The 14,781-nt window shown below is 37.4% G+C and overlaps 1 pseudogene; it reads left to right on the top strand.

Moving 5' to 3' along the window:
* The first annotated feature begins 3,234 nt into the window (after positions 1–3,234).
* Positions 3,235–3,583, top strand: LOC141493712 (large ribosomal subunit protein eL34-like; annotated as a pseudogene).
* The last annotated feature ends 11,198 nt before the right edge of the window (positions 3,584–14,781 follow it).

The raw sequence follows: 14,781 nt of genomic DNA, 5'->3' as shown, positions 1-14,781 counted from the left end.
TGTTTGTACCAACTGTTCTTACTATAGCACTTTGGTGAATAGTATTCATTTATAAAAGCTAATTAACTCTGGCTGGTTAATTGATATTGATTGTCTTGGGGTTGGGGGAGTCCATCAATGGAGGCCAAGTGAACTATTGTGCTATATAATCCCTCCCTCAAGCCCTTCTGGTTATCCTTAGCACCTTGAAGGATGAAGTAGACAACCTCTCTCTAGAAATCCAAACAGTCAAAGAAAATGGGATTTGGATAAACCCCCAAATAAGTAGCACTTGAAATGGATGGGAGGCAAATTTCCTCTCCTAAAATGCTTTTAAACCCTAAAAAAAAAAAAAGACATGATTTATGTATGGTGCCCCCCCACACAGTAGTTTTATTTTAAATTTATTTAATTTTCCCATTCCATGTAATCCACTCTGTATCAATAGGGCAAGGGTTTGGACCTGCAAAAAAACTGCTCTAAATCAGAGTTCTATAGAGAATGCAGTCCTACTACCTCCAAGGCTGCCACTGCCCACCATTCATAGCTACTGTTTTCTGCCCATTGAATATTTTGCCATTGCTGAAGACCAGTAGTTAAACTGATACTACTCTGATTACAACGCAGTTAGGTAGTTTTTAGCCTTGAGGAAATAGAGATTTGCATCAACATTCTATTTGCTTTTTTGAATTTGTTATATTGTCCCTTGGTTTCTCAAGGAAGATCATTATTCAGCACCTACTATGAACCAGCACTGTGTTGTTTTACAGATATGATCTCTTTTAATCCTCTCAAAGACCAAGGGAGGTAGATACCATTTTTATCCCCACTTTACAGTTGAGGAAACTGAGGCAAAGGCTATGACTGGCCTAGGGTCTGATGACTAGTAAGTATCTGAGTCCAAATTTGAACTCAGATCTTCTGGAGTCAAGGCTCAGTACTCCATCCACTGTACCATCTAACACCCTCCAAGATAAGAACAATAAATTTGAAGAGATAAAGAGGAAACAAAATGGTAACTATTATTGAGTAGTCAAAAATCTATTGCGAAATAATTACTGGTGAGGGACACCTTGGTGATTGAATGGAAACAAGGTAATAAATACTGATGAATGAATGGTTCCTGGCTTAGGTATTTTTTCCTTCATACATCCTTGGGAGACTACTTCTTGAACACAATGCATGTTTGATAATAAGAAAACCTATATAAACACATTATATGTCCCTTTTTTTGATGCCCTTTGGGTTACTTTCTGTATTGTTTGGAGATCATTATGTTTTATCAGTAGTGTTAAAAAAGATTGGTTTATAGCCATTTTAGACCACAAATAATGCTATCCAAAATGCTATTCAGCCTGATGGTCTCCTGTGCAAACCTAGGTTCAGCTAATTGTCCCTCTATAAAACCATATCAAGATATCTATGTGTGTGATGAGGTACTTACTTAGTGGATAGCCATTCAACTGTTTGTCAAAATCTGAGAAATATGATTTTTTCATTCATTTTGCTATTTCCCTGTGGACAGTTAGAACTATCATTTTATCATTGCTATGGAGACCAATCAATATTGTAGAGGTCCAGCCCAATTAGAACCATGTCATCTTTTAACTGAGAAATTTGAAAAACTGACACAGAGGATTCTTCTTTTGCCATATTATAGGACAACCTTCGGACACTGCTGAACATTTTAGTTGAACTTAAGTCGTCCTGATTTATGGCTCATTTAATGTCAATCTGTAATAGATCTTTGGATACCGTTTTACTGATGAGGAAACTGAGATTGAGAGGTTAAGTGATCTATCTTCCTTACTTTCTGTCCAATTCTTTATCCACTGTACCATTTAGCTACCTATTCAAGGGAGACACCTTTTTTTGAGAACTTTCAAGATTTTATTTTTATTTTTACCAAATCAAATGCTTTGGAAAAAAAAAAAAGGAAGGGAAATGGTACCAGCATTTATTAAGTACCTGCTATGTTTCAAGCCCTAAATGTAAATGCATAATAGAGACATGGGAATCTTATCTCCCACATTGCTATGGTTACACAACTGATTAAAATGTATAGAGTACAAGATCATGCAACCATGACAATAGAGACTCTGTTAGCAATTTTTGTTGTTGTTCCATCATTCCAGTCACATCTAACTCTTCATAACCCCATTTGGGGTTTTCTTGACTGAGATACTGGATAGGTTTACCATTTCCTTCTCTATCTCATTTTACAGATGAAGAAATGGAGGTAAATAGGCTTAAATGATTTTCCAGAATCACACAGCTACTAAGTGTCTAGAGTCAGATTTGAACTCAGGAAGATAAGTCTTCTTGTCTCCAGATCCAATGCTTTATCCACTGCAGCCCCAGGGAGCTGCCCCATACAGCAATATTATCATATATTTGTATGACATTTTTATCTAACCATAATTCCAAGTATAATTTATATTGTGCCTTTCCTATTGATAATATAATACTTTTATCTCTCTCTAACAAGAAAAAAATTATGCATGAACCTATCTTTAGCTCTTTGTTTTTCTGCACTATTTCCTTGTCTGTTGGCTTCTTCTATCACTTCTATGCAAATCCCCAAATCTGCTTCTCCATCTAGAACTCTTGAGTTAAAATCCTGAAATTCCAATTGCCTTGCTGGAGGCACCTAAAAGAATATTGAACTAGCTGGTGCAGAGACCTGGGTTCTAGGCTTCCCATTGCTTAGCAGTGTAACTTCATGTAAGCCTTTTACTTATTTTCTTCATTTGTAAAGTAAGAGGATTGGACTAAATGACCTCTAAGGTCCTTTTGGAGACAACTAGGTGGTTGTAGTATTCAGATGATTCTTCTCATAAGATATTGTGACAATTGTAAATTTTGTTAAAAAAAAAAAAAGCTGGAGCAGCTAGGTGGTGCAGTGGATAGAGCACCTGGAGTCAGGAGTACCTGAGTTCAAAGCCAGTCTCAGACACTTAATAATTACCTAGCTGTGCGGCCTTGGGCAAGCCACTTAACCCCATTTGCCTTGCAAAAAAAAAAAACCTAAAAAAAAAGCAACCCCATTTCAGTTCCAGCCTTGCTTCACATTTTTACAAGTTTTCTTAGATATTTATGCTTGAAGTTAGAATTGTTCTTTATATAGTAATAGTAAATGATATTTATATCATGCTTGTTGGTTTTAGGAGTGGTTACCATTCACAACTTAATAAAATATATTCTGCAAATACTATATATACTTCTTCCGGTGGCGAACCTAACAAGGAATCAAAAATGGTTGGGCACCTGACATATCGGCATAGGTTGTATACAGCTTCCAACAAAACTCAACTGTCACGAACTCCAGGTAACAGGATTGTTTACCTTTACACCAAGAAAGCTGGAAAAGCACCAAAATCAGCCTTGTGGAATGTGCCCAGGAAGACTTCGAGGTGTTCGTGCAGTAAGACCTAAAGTTCTTATGAGGCTATCGAAGACAAAAAAGCATGTCAGCAGGGCTTATAATGGCTCCATGTGTGCGAAATGTGTCCGTGACAGGATCAAGCGTGCTTTCCTGATTGAGGAACAGAAAATTGTTGTGAAGGTGTTGAAGGAACAAGCACAGAGTCAAAAGAGTAAATAAAAAGTATGTTTTTTGAATAATAAAGAAAATTAAAATGTGAAAAAAACCCCAAATACTATATATAATCCCCATATTTTAGAAGAGGTATTTGGGTTTAATGAAGTTAAGTGACAGTATAGATCAGCAGCAGAGTTGGAGAGCTGGTCTCCCCTGACTTTAATTCTTTCTACTCTTTCTACTGAATTATTTTCCCCTCTCTAACGGTTGTATATCCAGTCATCAAATTCTGTTGATATTCCTCCCTCCACACCAGCCATGCCACATAATAGCAGTTACCTTCCATTCATATAGGCCAGCCAAGTCCTCACCATGATACCTCTGCTCAGACCAACGTACTAATCTATCCCAGCAGCAACCTTGGACTCTGTCCCTGGATCCTCTGGCTCTGATTCCTAGCTGTTGTGTACTGAAAAACTTCCCACTCGTTTATCAAATAAAATATACATATTCTTTCCTAATAGCCAAGATCCTTATAATTTATCCCCTACCTAAATTTTCAAATTTATACCCAGTCTTCCTCAATAACAATTCTAGAATTCAGACTAATGTAGCTCATTACGCCCCCATCTCACCCAAACAAGGCCTATGCATTCTCATTTTTGTGCCTGATATCATACTAATCCTCCAATTTGTAGAATGCTCTTGAAATTCTGTGCAAAATTCAGAAAATTAGTGCAATTTCCTTGAACTCCATAGCTTGGGCCTGGCAGGAACTGGGATAAGGGGGAAAAAGGAAAAAAAATGTGATTCAACAGTGTTTAAAAAAACAAAAGGCCCGAACCTTATATACCTATGCAAGAGGGCAATTCCATACGCCCACCATAATCAATAATTATAGAAAGCCAAGACTTCTTTTTTGTTTTTTTTTCCTTCAAGGAAATAGGGTTAAGTGACTTGCCCAAGGTCACACCGCTAGGTAGTAACAGTCTGAGGCCATATTTGAACTCAGGTCTTCCTGACTCAAGGGCTAGTGTTCTATCCATTGCACCACCAAACTGCTCCAAAGCCCAAGACTTCTTGATCAAAACTGAGCAGTCAAAAGAATGAACTACATCTGAATGCATTCAGTTAATTAATCAAAGACATAAACTAGTCAAAGTGAATATTTTTGAGTCCTTTGAGGAAAGCAACTTATATACATAGAAAATGTCTTTGAGGTTGATTAAGGAGAATCAGTTGTATCCTTCTAGACCTGGATTAAAGCAGTTAACCAGTTCACAATCCTAGGACTCCAGTAGCTATTGGAGCAGTAGAATTGTTTCAGCCAAACCCTTGCAAGAGAATTCCTTTGGAAGAGGAGTATCTTCTCTTCCCCTCTCCCATGACCCTCCCCAGCAGGGAATGACTTTGTTTACTGTAGAAGATCAAACAATTTGGAGATTTGGACTTCCCAAAAGGTTTTCCCAGGCCAGCAATGACCTGAAAATAAAATAGATGACCTAAAGAAAGACAGTTTCAGGATTCAATAAGACTATCAACAATTATGTGGTACAATGGAAAGAGTACCCATCCTAAAGTCAGGGAGACCTGAGTTCAAATTTTACCATAGACATTTTATTTGCTTTATGATACTGGAGAAGTCACTTCATCTGGTTTGCCTCAGTTTTATCATCCGTGAGATGATCTAGAGAAGGAAAAGACCAACCAATCCAGTATTTCTGTCAAGAAAACTCCAAATGGGGTTCATGAAAAGTCTGACATGACTGAACAACAGCATCAGCAGCCAACCATTTTAGGAGAATTTCCTGAGAATTTCATAGAAAAGGATATCCATTCATCCAGGAGCTGTCTCATGTGCTCTCTGAATATTAGTCCACTTCCCCCTAACTCTGAATATAGTTGTGGGAAAATATGCTGTAGGTTTTCTGAACTATTTCTGTACCAACTAATTTGATACTATGCTGGTTAAAATCCATTCGACAAATAACTCCACTTGGTTTGCTATCAACTGATAATCAATGAGAACCACACAGATGGGGACCCATGAGGGGCAGTATTTGAACCCCCCCTCCAAATCCTAAAATCCTAGGGGAAATCCTCTGAGGACCCAAGTTGGAGGAGCTGAGAAAGTGAGCCAAGTGTAGTAATCATCAGTGTCACAAAAAAAGTGGGTCAACTCCTCCACAATTCTGCAAAAAAAGAAAGTCTTTATCTAGCCTTCATGTTTGTTTAAACCTAACTTACTGTTTTAAAATGTTTGGGAGGGGATTCCCTATTTTCCAATTTGCCTCCTGTTTGTACCTCCCCCAAAAAGTGATAGGATCTGAAGCCTCTCTGCCTCTGCTCCACTTGCCTGAATCCTACTCAACTTTCCAAGAGATCTTCCTTCACTAAGCTAATCTATAATGAATTTTCCTCCTCTAAAATTTTATAGTTTTAGACCTTATTCAATACCTATCAAATGCAACCTTATCTCATAAGTTACCTTTTCTCATATGTAACTGGGAGTTACACAGAGACTTCCCAAAGAGTCTTCAGCATTGGATGGTGCTTTGGGAATATGAAGCAAATTTTCCCTTGAGTAGAAAATGTCCATGACTCAATGAACTTTTAAAAGTAATGACCTATTCTCAATTGCTTTTAACTCTCCCATCTGCAAAGTGTAACTCAGAACCTCTTCTTGAGAAGGGTGTTAGTGAAGGCAGATATGTGGTCATGAATAAATATCAAAGCAAAAACATGTCTTGCTTAGGTAAGTAGTAGTCTATGACATTTATGCAACATAATTTGTCTAGATACTTCCCTGATGGGAATCTGACAAGGACATTTCTGCATCAGAAAAGATAATCAGTATCAAGAGTTAAGCCTATGACATAGTTTGGCTTGCTAGAAGACATAGATCTGGATTACTTACATAAATGTCCTCATAATTCTGTCTCAACATTTGGCACAGTGTTAAGTAGTTAGGATTTCCATTCATTTAACTTGTTTAAAGCTTCTGCAACTAACAGTAGGCATTAGTTTCTGAATCCTGTTTTAAATCATTCTGTCAATGTGAACTGGTAAGAACATATTGTGTGTAGCATTTCTTTTGTATGTAGAAAACAAATACCTATCCATATCTGTATATGGTACACCAAGAACTTCTCTATTCCCCCAGTAAAAATGCCCTCAATATAAGCCAAAATATATTTTAGAAATTTCCACCAAGAACACTGGTTTTGGGGGTGTATCAAGCCAAAGTGTAAAGGATTTGAACCCTTATTGTAGTGAAGTGGTGGTGAAGTTCCCCCAATCCAGAATTGTATCTAATTGCCACTCAGGTGCAGGTCCAAAGTAGATAACCCCTTAGTCAAGAAGAAGGCACAGTGCCTTATTTAGCCCTTTTGACCCAGGAATAATTATAACTGTTGGATGTGGTAATTTCCTCTGATGTTTGAAGAGCTGAATCCAAACAACTCTGAGTACTTTATCCTGGAAAAGCCCCTTGTATGGACCATATACAAGATGTGGTGGTAACCCTGTGGGTTGACCATAAAAAAAGATAATGGCTCCCACATTTGGAATATAGGGTTGCTAGTATCTTATAGTCATTCCCTTTCTCCTCCCACTGGGTGACTTACTTTTTAGTCATCACCCTTGACTCCACTTCTCATAAAGCTCTTTGTGAGCTTGAATGGAAGGATACTGTGGGGAAAGGCAATTTAGTTGATGTGGCAGTTCAACATGGTTTTCTTATCTGGGAAAAATGATCAGATGCACATGGTTTAATCTCTTCTGCATCTCAGAAGTTTGTCAAATATAACAATAACAATGCTATACAAAATAATACCTGAGTTCCCAATTAGGGAGAGGAAAGAAATTCAGAAAAGGGATCCATTCTCTGTTTCTTTCTTTGAACCTTTATTACATTCTTGCTTCCATCCCCCCTCTTTTTTTCCAATTTTTAAACATTTTTATTTAAAGTTTTGAGTTCCAAATTCTACCCCTCCTTTCTTTCTCTCCCACTCCCTGAGAAGGTAAGCAATCAGGTATAGATAATATATGTACAATTATGTAAAACAACATTTCCATATTAGTCATTTTGTACAGGAAGACTCAAAACAAAAAAAAAATGAAAGAGAGTGAAAAATACCATACTTCAATCTGTATTCAATATCAGTTCTTTGTCTGGAAGCAGATAGTATGCTTCTTTAATCCTTTGGGATTGTCTTAGCTCATTGTATTACTGATATTAGCTAAATTATTCACAGTTCTTCATCAAACAATATTGCTGTCACTGTATACAATGTTTTTCTGGTTCTGTTCACTTGACTATGCATCAGTTCATGAAGTCTTTTCCATTTTTTTTCTGGAATAATCCTGCTCTCATTTCTTATAACACAATAATATTCCATTACAACCATATACCTAATTGATTTCCAATTCTTAGCCACCTTGTACAAAAAGAGCTCCTATGTATAAAATTTTATATATATAAAAATTTTTTATACAAATAGGACTTTCTCCCCTTTTTTAAAAATGTTTAGGGTATATACAGATTCATAACCCTTTGGGCGTTACAAATTATGCTTCAGAATGGTTGGATTGGTTCACAACTTTAATAGTGCATCAGTTTTCCAGTTTTCTCACATCCTTATCAAGGATCCAACATTTTCCTTTTTTGTCATAATAGCCACTCTGATAGGTGTGAGGTAACACCTCAGAATTGTTTAAATTTACATTTCTTGGATCAATAGTGATTTAGCGTATTTTTTCATATGACTATACATAGATTTTATTTTTTTGTCTGAAAAATGCCTATTCATCTTCCCTCTTTTTTTTAAACTCACTAATGACAAATAAAATTTACAAACCAATAGTTATGATCCAACAATTCTATATCTAAGCCAGATGTGGTACTAATTAAAAGAGAAAGGATATCGTAATTTCAAAAAATAGGAAAACTCGCCAATCTACCTCTGCCTCCATGGGCCAAGAGAGGGAGTGAGAAGAATCAAACATTTCCTCAACATGAATTCTCAGAAGAGAAAAGTTCAGACCAACCAGACCTGCCTCCTTAGTCATCTCAAGGCATAGTCCTTCATAGTCCGTCAAGGCAAGTGGAGGTGGCTTATGCTTCCTAGAACCCCCGGATGCTACCTCTAAATCCCACTCCTATCTATTTCAATCTCTTTCCCCTCCATCACTCAAATTATTCAATCTCTTTTCACCTTGCTGTTTGCCAAAATAAAACCTGAACCCCCATGCTTTTGCTGCTGGGTTAATCCTCAGATCAAACTCTTGTACCTTTCCTCATCTCACTCCATGTGAAGTTCTTCCTTTCCCTTGCAGCTAAGGTGCAGTGGTTAGAGAAAGACTTGAGTTCAAATTCAGAACAACACTTAACTAGCTATGTGAGTCTGGGCAAGTCATTAAACCTGTGTCTCTGCCTCTTAAATGTAAAATAGGGATTATTAATTCCACTTTCCCCCTAGGATTGCTATGAAGGACAAACTTCTGAGACTGTAAGCTACTTAAAGGCAAGGACTGTGTGTTATATTTCTTTATATCCAGTTTGGTAGTGCCAAACTCAGTCTGTAATCTTACTGGCATACCTCATTCTGGAAAGACCTTATGGACATAACAACAAAGGCTGTTTAGCCATAAAAAGGTTAAAAACTCTGGGGAGTAAGGGTAACTAGTCAAAATGGTCAGCTCCTCAAAAATAGTCTTAGTTTTCCCCCCTTAATAGAATACTGATCTCCCTTCCTCATTTTCCATTTTAGAACTAACTTACTGTTTGTGGCCCAAGTCTTGGATTTTGACTCACTGAAGAAAACCTGGAACTAACTAGGGCTATCCTCTTGTTTTATGCTCACTCAGATCCTGAGTCAGACCTTTCCCTGCCCTGCCCCCCTGCTCCCCTCCCCCTACCTCCCCCATCTCCTCATGGACTCTCTTTAGTCCTAGATCTTTTCCCTGAGATTCATGAGAGTAAAACATTTAGCAACAATCTGTTGATTGGTTAATGCTGTCCTTCCTTCCCTCCAACCCCCCCCCCCCAATCTGAAGGTGGTGTCACTGATCTAAGGTCAATGTTATGTAGGCTTTGAATTGGTATGGGTTATGAATTTGAACAAAGCCTTTCATTCATTCTCATGTCTTATCCTCTGCTCCCCAGCCCCACCCCAGTACTTGTGATCAAGGGTACATATTTGACAGAAAGACTAGCTCTGGTTAAGATTAGAGCCTGGTGACTAGCATTTAGATTTTTTTTTCTCATGAAGCAAGTTGGTCTATATGGGGATAGCAACATTTAGAAAAACTTTTAAAAGTTAAATACTCTGATACTCACCTGTATAACCTCAATGACACTTGACCTACCTGGGGCTTTGATTCTCTAAAATAAGGAGATGGACTAGATTTTCTGTGAGAACCTTTCCAGTTGTTCTTTGAACCTATGTCATATAAAAGAATGATTAAACCACTTGGGAAAATGCAGGAGAAAACAATCATTAGAGTTGGATTCTTTAATTTTAAATCCAACACACCTAAGTTCCTTCATTCAGATGATTTCATGATGACTATCAGTGGTCAGGACCTTGGGGTCAGGTTTCATGGGAAAGTCAACACCTCCAGTCCCAGAGTATCTTCCAACATTATTTAACAGTTTCTGTGTTGACTGACTCATGTGGAAGTGGACCCAATACCTGAGTCACCCCCTCACTTCCTATAAATTGAGGTGCTTCCTGGACAATCCTACTCTAGCAAGGATTTGTGTGTGTGTGTGTGTGTGTGTGTGTGTGTGTGTAAAGTTTTTTTTTGTGTGTGTCTTCCCACTGACCCAGTTAGGTTTTAGGGTACTTTTGCATTACTTAATCCAGTTGTTTCAAAAACTTAGAGAATTCAGTCATTTGAAACTGCATCAGGGCAGGAAGTATGGCATTCCAATTATCAGCTTCAATGAATTTTTATTCCTTGAACTGAAAGTGCTAGTTCAAGTTCATTTGTGTTTATTATTAGTGATCTGATCAGCCTAAAACCCTTTTTTGCTTAGTTTGATCTAGTCAATTCAGGTGGATTGCTTTTCCCTCATTTAAGTGGCTATTCCCTTTAAAGATGTGTAAATCCGGATTTAGCCTCACCTAGTCATAATCCAGTCTTGTCCACATTTCTTGAAGGACTAAGCTGGTGTTCTAAAAACCCACTTCTGGTTGTTTTATTTCTTGGAAAATAGTACAGTATGAGGGGTGCATCTCTTCCCCTTCCCTTTCCACATATTGCTGGCCCGTTTGCCCTTCTGGTCCCATATTCTTGATGATGTCATTTCTGGTGCATAGATCAAATGTACAAGTAGCTAGGTAGTGAGTGCAATGGATAAGGTATTGGGCATGCAATTAAGATGACTCTATCTATGCCTGCCTGTGAGATCTGGAGCAAGTCATTTAACATCTGATTGCCCCAGTTTCCTTATCTATTAAATTGAGATAACATAGCACCTACTTCTCCAGGGTTGTTGTGAAGATAAAATGGGGTATATTTATAAAATGCTTAGCACAGGGTCTGGTACATAGTAGACACTACATAAATGTTTGCTATTGTTATTATAAATATTAACTGCTGCCATCTACTTAGAATTGCCCAGGATCTTTCCATTAAGTCTTTTTTTTTTTTGCTAGGCAATGGGGTTAAGTGACTTGCCCAAGGCCACACAGCTAGGCAATTATTAAGTGCCTGAGGTCAGATTTGAACTCAGGTACTCCTGACTCTAAGGCCAGTGCTCTATCCACTGTGCCACCTAGCTGCTCCCCATTAAGTCTTTTTTTAAAAAAATTATTTATTTAAGGCTATGGGATTAAGCCCAAGGTCATACAGTTAAGCAATTACTATGTGTGAGGTCATATTTGAACTCAGATCCTCCAGACTCCAGGGCTGGTGCTCTGTCCACTTTGACACCTATCCATTAACTCTTGATTTACATGTATTGGCGATTTTTCTGAGATGGGAGGAGGGGATAAGGTAACGTTCATGACTAGCATTCAACTAGTATCACTAAGAGAACATATTTTGCCAATCTGTCCTCTCCAACTTCTTTTTATGTTCTCTTTATGGTGATCATATCAAATCCCATGAGTCCAATGACCATCTAGGGCAAGTCATCACAAAATCTACTACGAGTGGTTATCTAGCCTCTACAGGTAATGATCTCCAATATTGAGGAATTCATTATCTCCAAAACTTTCCATTCCCTTCTGTACAGTTTACAAAGGTTTTCACTGGGTTAATGAGTAAAATGTTGGAGGTATTATGCATTTGAAGAGGCAATGCCCCAAAGTCTGATTTATAATCTATTATATTAGATTTCATTTCAAGCATTTCAAGAATGATATGCTGAGTTATTATAACACTGTTACCATGGACATGGAAGACACACCAATCACAAAGCATTGCGCATATATCATCTAGTCCCAAACCTCTCTTTCTTTGTGGAAACAATTATATCAGTATTATTATGGGTACAATGATCATTTAAGTTCAAAATATGTTATCAGATCTACCTACCAGTAACTGGTTATTAAGAATAATTATACCTGACCTAATTAAATGAGTTGGCCCTAGATAGAGAATTATTGTCAGTAGAAGTAGATATTTGTTGGAAGATGCCCAGAATCCCAATTCCAATAATAAATGTGCATTAGAAATTATCCTTTTAAAGAGATGTTACAGAATACTATAGACAGTGATCCTCTTTTTCTCACATTTTTACCTAAAAAACTGTATTGTTCAGACTGCAGATAGCATAGCATTGGAGCTATTTAATGTAGGAGTACAGTGAACCAAGAATTCTATGAAGCTCCTTAAACGCCTATAGTCCCCAAGAGGTTGACTTTTTTTTTTTTTTTGGTGCTAACAAGGTTGAGATTCTATGATTTCATAATTGTACAAGTCTATCACAAGGTAAGTCTTGCTTTTGACATATCCTGGCTGTGTGACCTTGGGTAAATATCTACCTTTTGATAATACAGACAACCCTAAGATTCTAAATTTTGGAAAAGGTTCTAATCTGTATTCATACAGAAAATTTCCTACCTGAGGGTTTTCTATAACAATACAATTTTAGATCTAACTTCTTTCTCCTCCTCTCAATTTTTTTTGGACATAATTATATTCCCCTGTTGGGGTAGTTAGGTGGTATAGTGGATAGAGCACTGACCTTGGAAGACAAGAGTTCCAATCTGACCTCAGACATTTGTTACCTACTAGATTGTGACCTTGGGCAAGTCACTTAAACCTGATTGCCTCACATCCAGGGCCATCTCTATTCATCTTGATTCAGGTCTGACCACTGAACCCAGATGACTCTGGAGGAGAAAGCGAGGTTGGTGACATAGCACTGCACCCCCTCACTCAAATCCAATTCATGTGCTTGTCATGGCATCACCTCCCTGATGTCATGGTCTTTTTTGCAAATGAAGGACACCCAGCAACATAATCATTCCCCTGTTACATAGATCTGACCAGGTTAAGGAATACCATTTCTAATTTGTAATAGCTTTGAGACCTCAATAATTTATATAAAGCCTCAACTTTATCTTCTTTTTTTGGCTTAAAAAAAGGTAGAAAATGAACTGGGAATCTAGTAGACAAAGTAAAATGCAGTCTCACATTAAAGAATCTAGATAATGCACTTCATTCTTTCTCATTCAAAGCAAAAATACACCCATAACTTGGTTCTCTTCCTAGAATTGAGACAATGGGGTCGTTGTACTGTTTATGTGATAGAAATTGTTTAGTTTGGCTTTTTTTTTAACTGAAAACTTCCTGTGGATCTTTGTAAGTACCATGACTACTTCTATGACCAAGTGCTATGTGCTTCATCACTGTCTGTGTCTAGGTGACCAGTGAAAAGGAATAGTTATTTTTAGTTATTTAGTTAAGTCTAATTCGAGGGCAGCTAGGTGGTGGAGTGGTTAGAGACTTCTAGACCTGGAATCAGGAAGACTCATCTTCCTGAGTTCAAATTTGACCTCAGACACTAGCTGTGTGAGCCTGAGCAAGTCACTTAACCCTATTTGTCTCAGTTTCCCAGAAGGAAATGACAAACTGCTTCAGTATCTGCTAATAAAACCTCAAGTGGAATCATGAAAAATCAGATCCTGCTGAACATCAACAACACCTAAGTCTAATTTATCAATTTCCCATCAAGTTATCTTTTATAGCCAAGTCAACCATAGCATCATTTCAAATTTTTCAATGAATAAAAATGCATTTTCTTTCCCTCCTCCATTCCTCTATGAGCCCCTCCAAAAAGAAAACAATCTTAGGAACAAATAAATAAAAACAAAAATAAATTAAATTCCTACATTTGTTAATTCCAAATATGTCTCTGTGTGTGTGTGTGTGTTTGTGTCTGAGAGAGAGAGAGAGAGAGAGAGAGAGAGAGAGAGAGACCTTGGGCAAGTCACTTAACACTGCCTCTCTATCAAGAGTTAGGTAGCACATTTCATTATGGATCTTCTAGAATTAAAAATTGTCATTGAGTTAATTTGAAATCTTTCATGATTCTGAAGTCTTTCAAAATTGTTCATGTTTATCATGTTATTATAAAAATTGTTCTTGGCATGACTTCCTTTACTTCACATTGGTTCATTCTAGTCTTTCCAAGTTTCTCTAAAATGTTTCTCTTTGTACCTGTGACAGAGTATACCATCTGTATCCAGAGAAAGAACTGTGGAGATTGAACAAAGACCAAAGTCTTTCAAAGACCTTCAATTTTTTTGTTTATTTGGGTTTTTTTAGGTTTTTGCAAGGCAAATGGGGTCAAGTGGCTTGCCCAAGGCCACACAGCTAGGTAATTATTAAGTGTCTGAGACCAGATTTGAACCCAGGTACTCCTGACTCCAAGGCCGGTGCTTTATCCACTACGCCCCCTAGCCACCCCTATCTTCAATTTTTTTTAAAGTATCTTATGTACTACATGATTTTTCTATCTCTAATATTTTATTTTCTCCTCAAGGAGATGATTCTCTCTCAACACATTCAATTTCAATCAATGTATAGTATGGAAACAATGTAAAGAGTATCAGACTGTCTTCTATGGGGGGGTGGAGGGAGGGAAGGAAGGGTGGGGGGAAAAATTGTAAAATTCAAAACCTTACAAAAAATGATAGGTAGAAACTACTATTGTATATAATTGGTAAACAAATTAATAAAAAATAAAAAAAGTCTCTTTTTCATTTCAATTAGCACATTAGTATCTCACTGCATGAATATGA

This window comes from Macrotis lagotis, chromosome 7 (genome assembly GCF_037893015.1).
Source record: "Macrotis lagotis isolate mMagLag1 chromosome 7, bilby.v1.9.chrom.fasta, whole genome shotgun sequence".
NCBI classification, from domain to species: domain Eukaryota; kingdom Metazoa; phylum Chordata; class Mammalia; order Peramelemorphia; family Peramelidae; genus Macrotis; species Macrotis lagotis.
The sequence above is the reverse complement of the archived record's forward strand: the minus strand, read 5'-3'. Positions and strand labels throughout refer to the sequence as shown.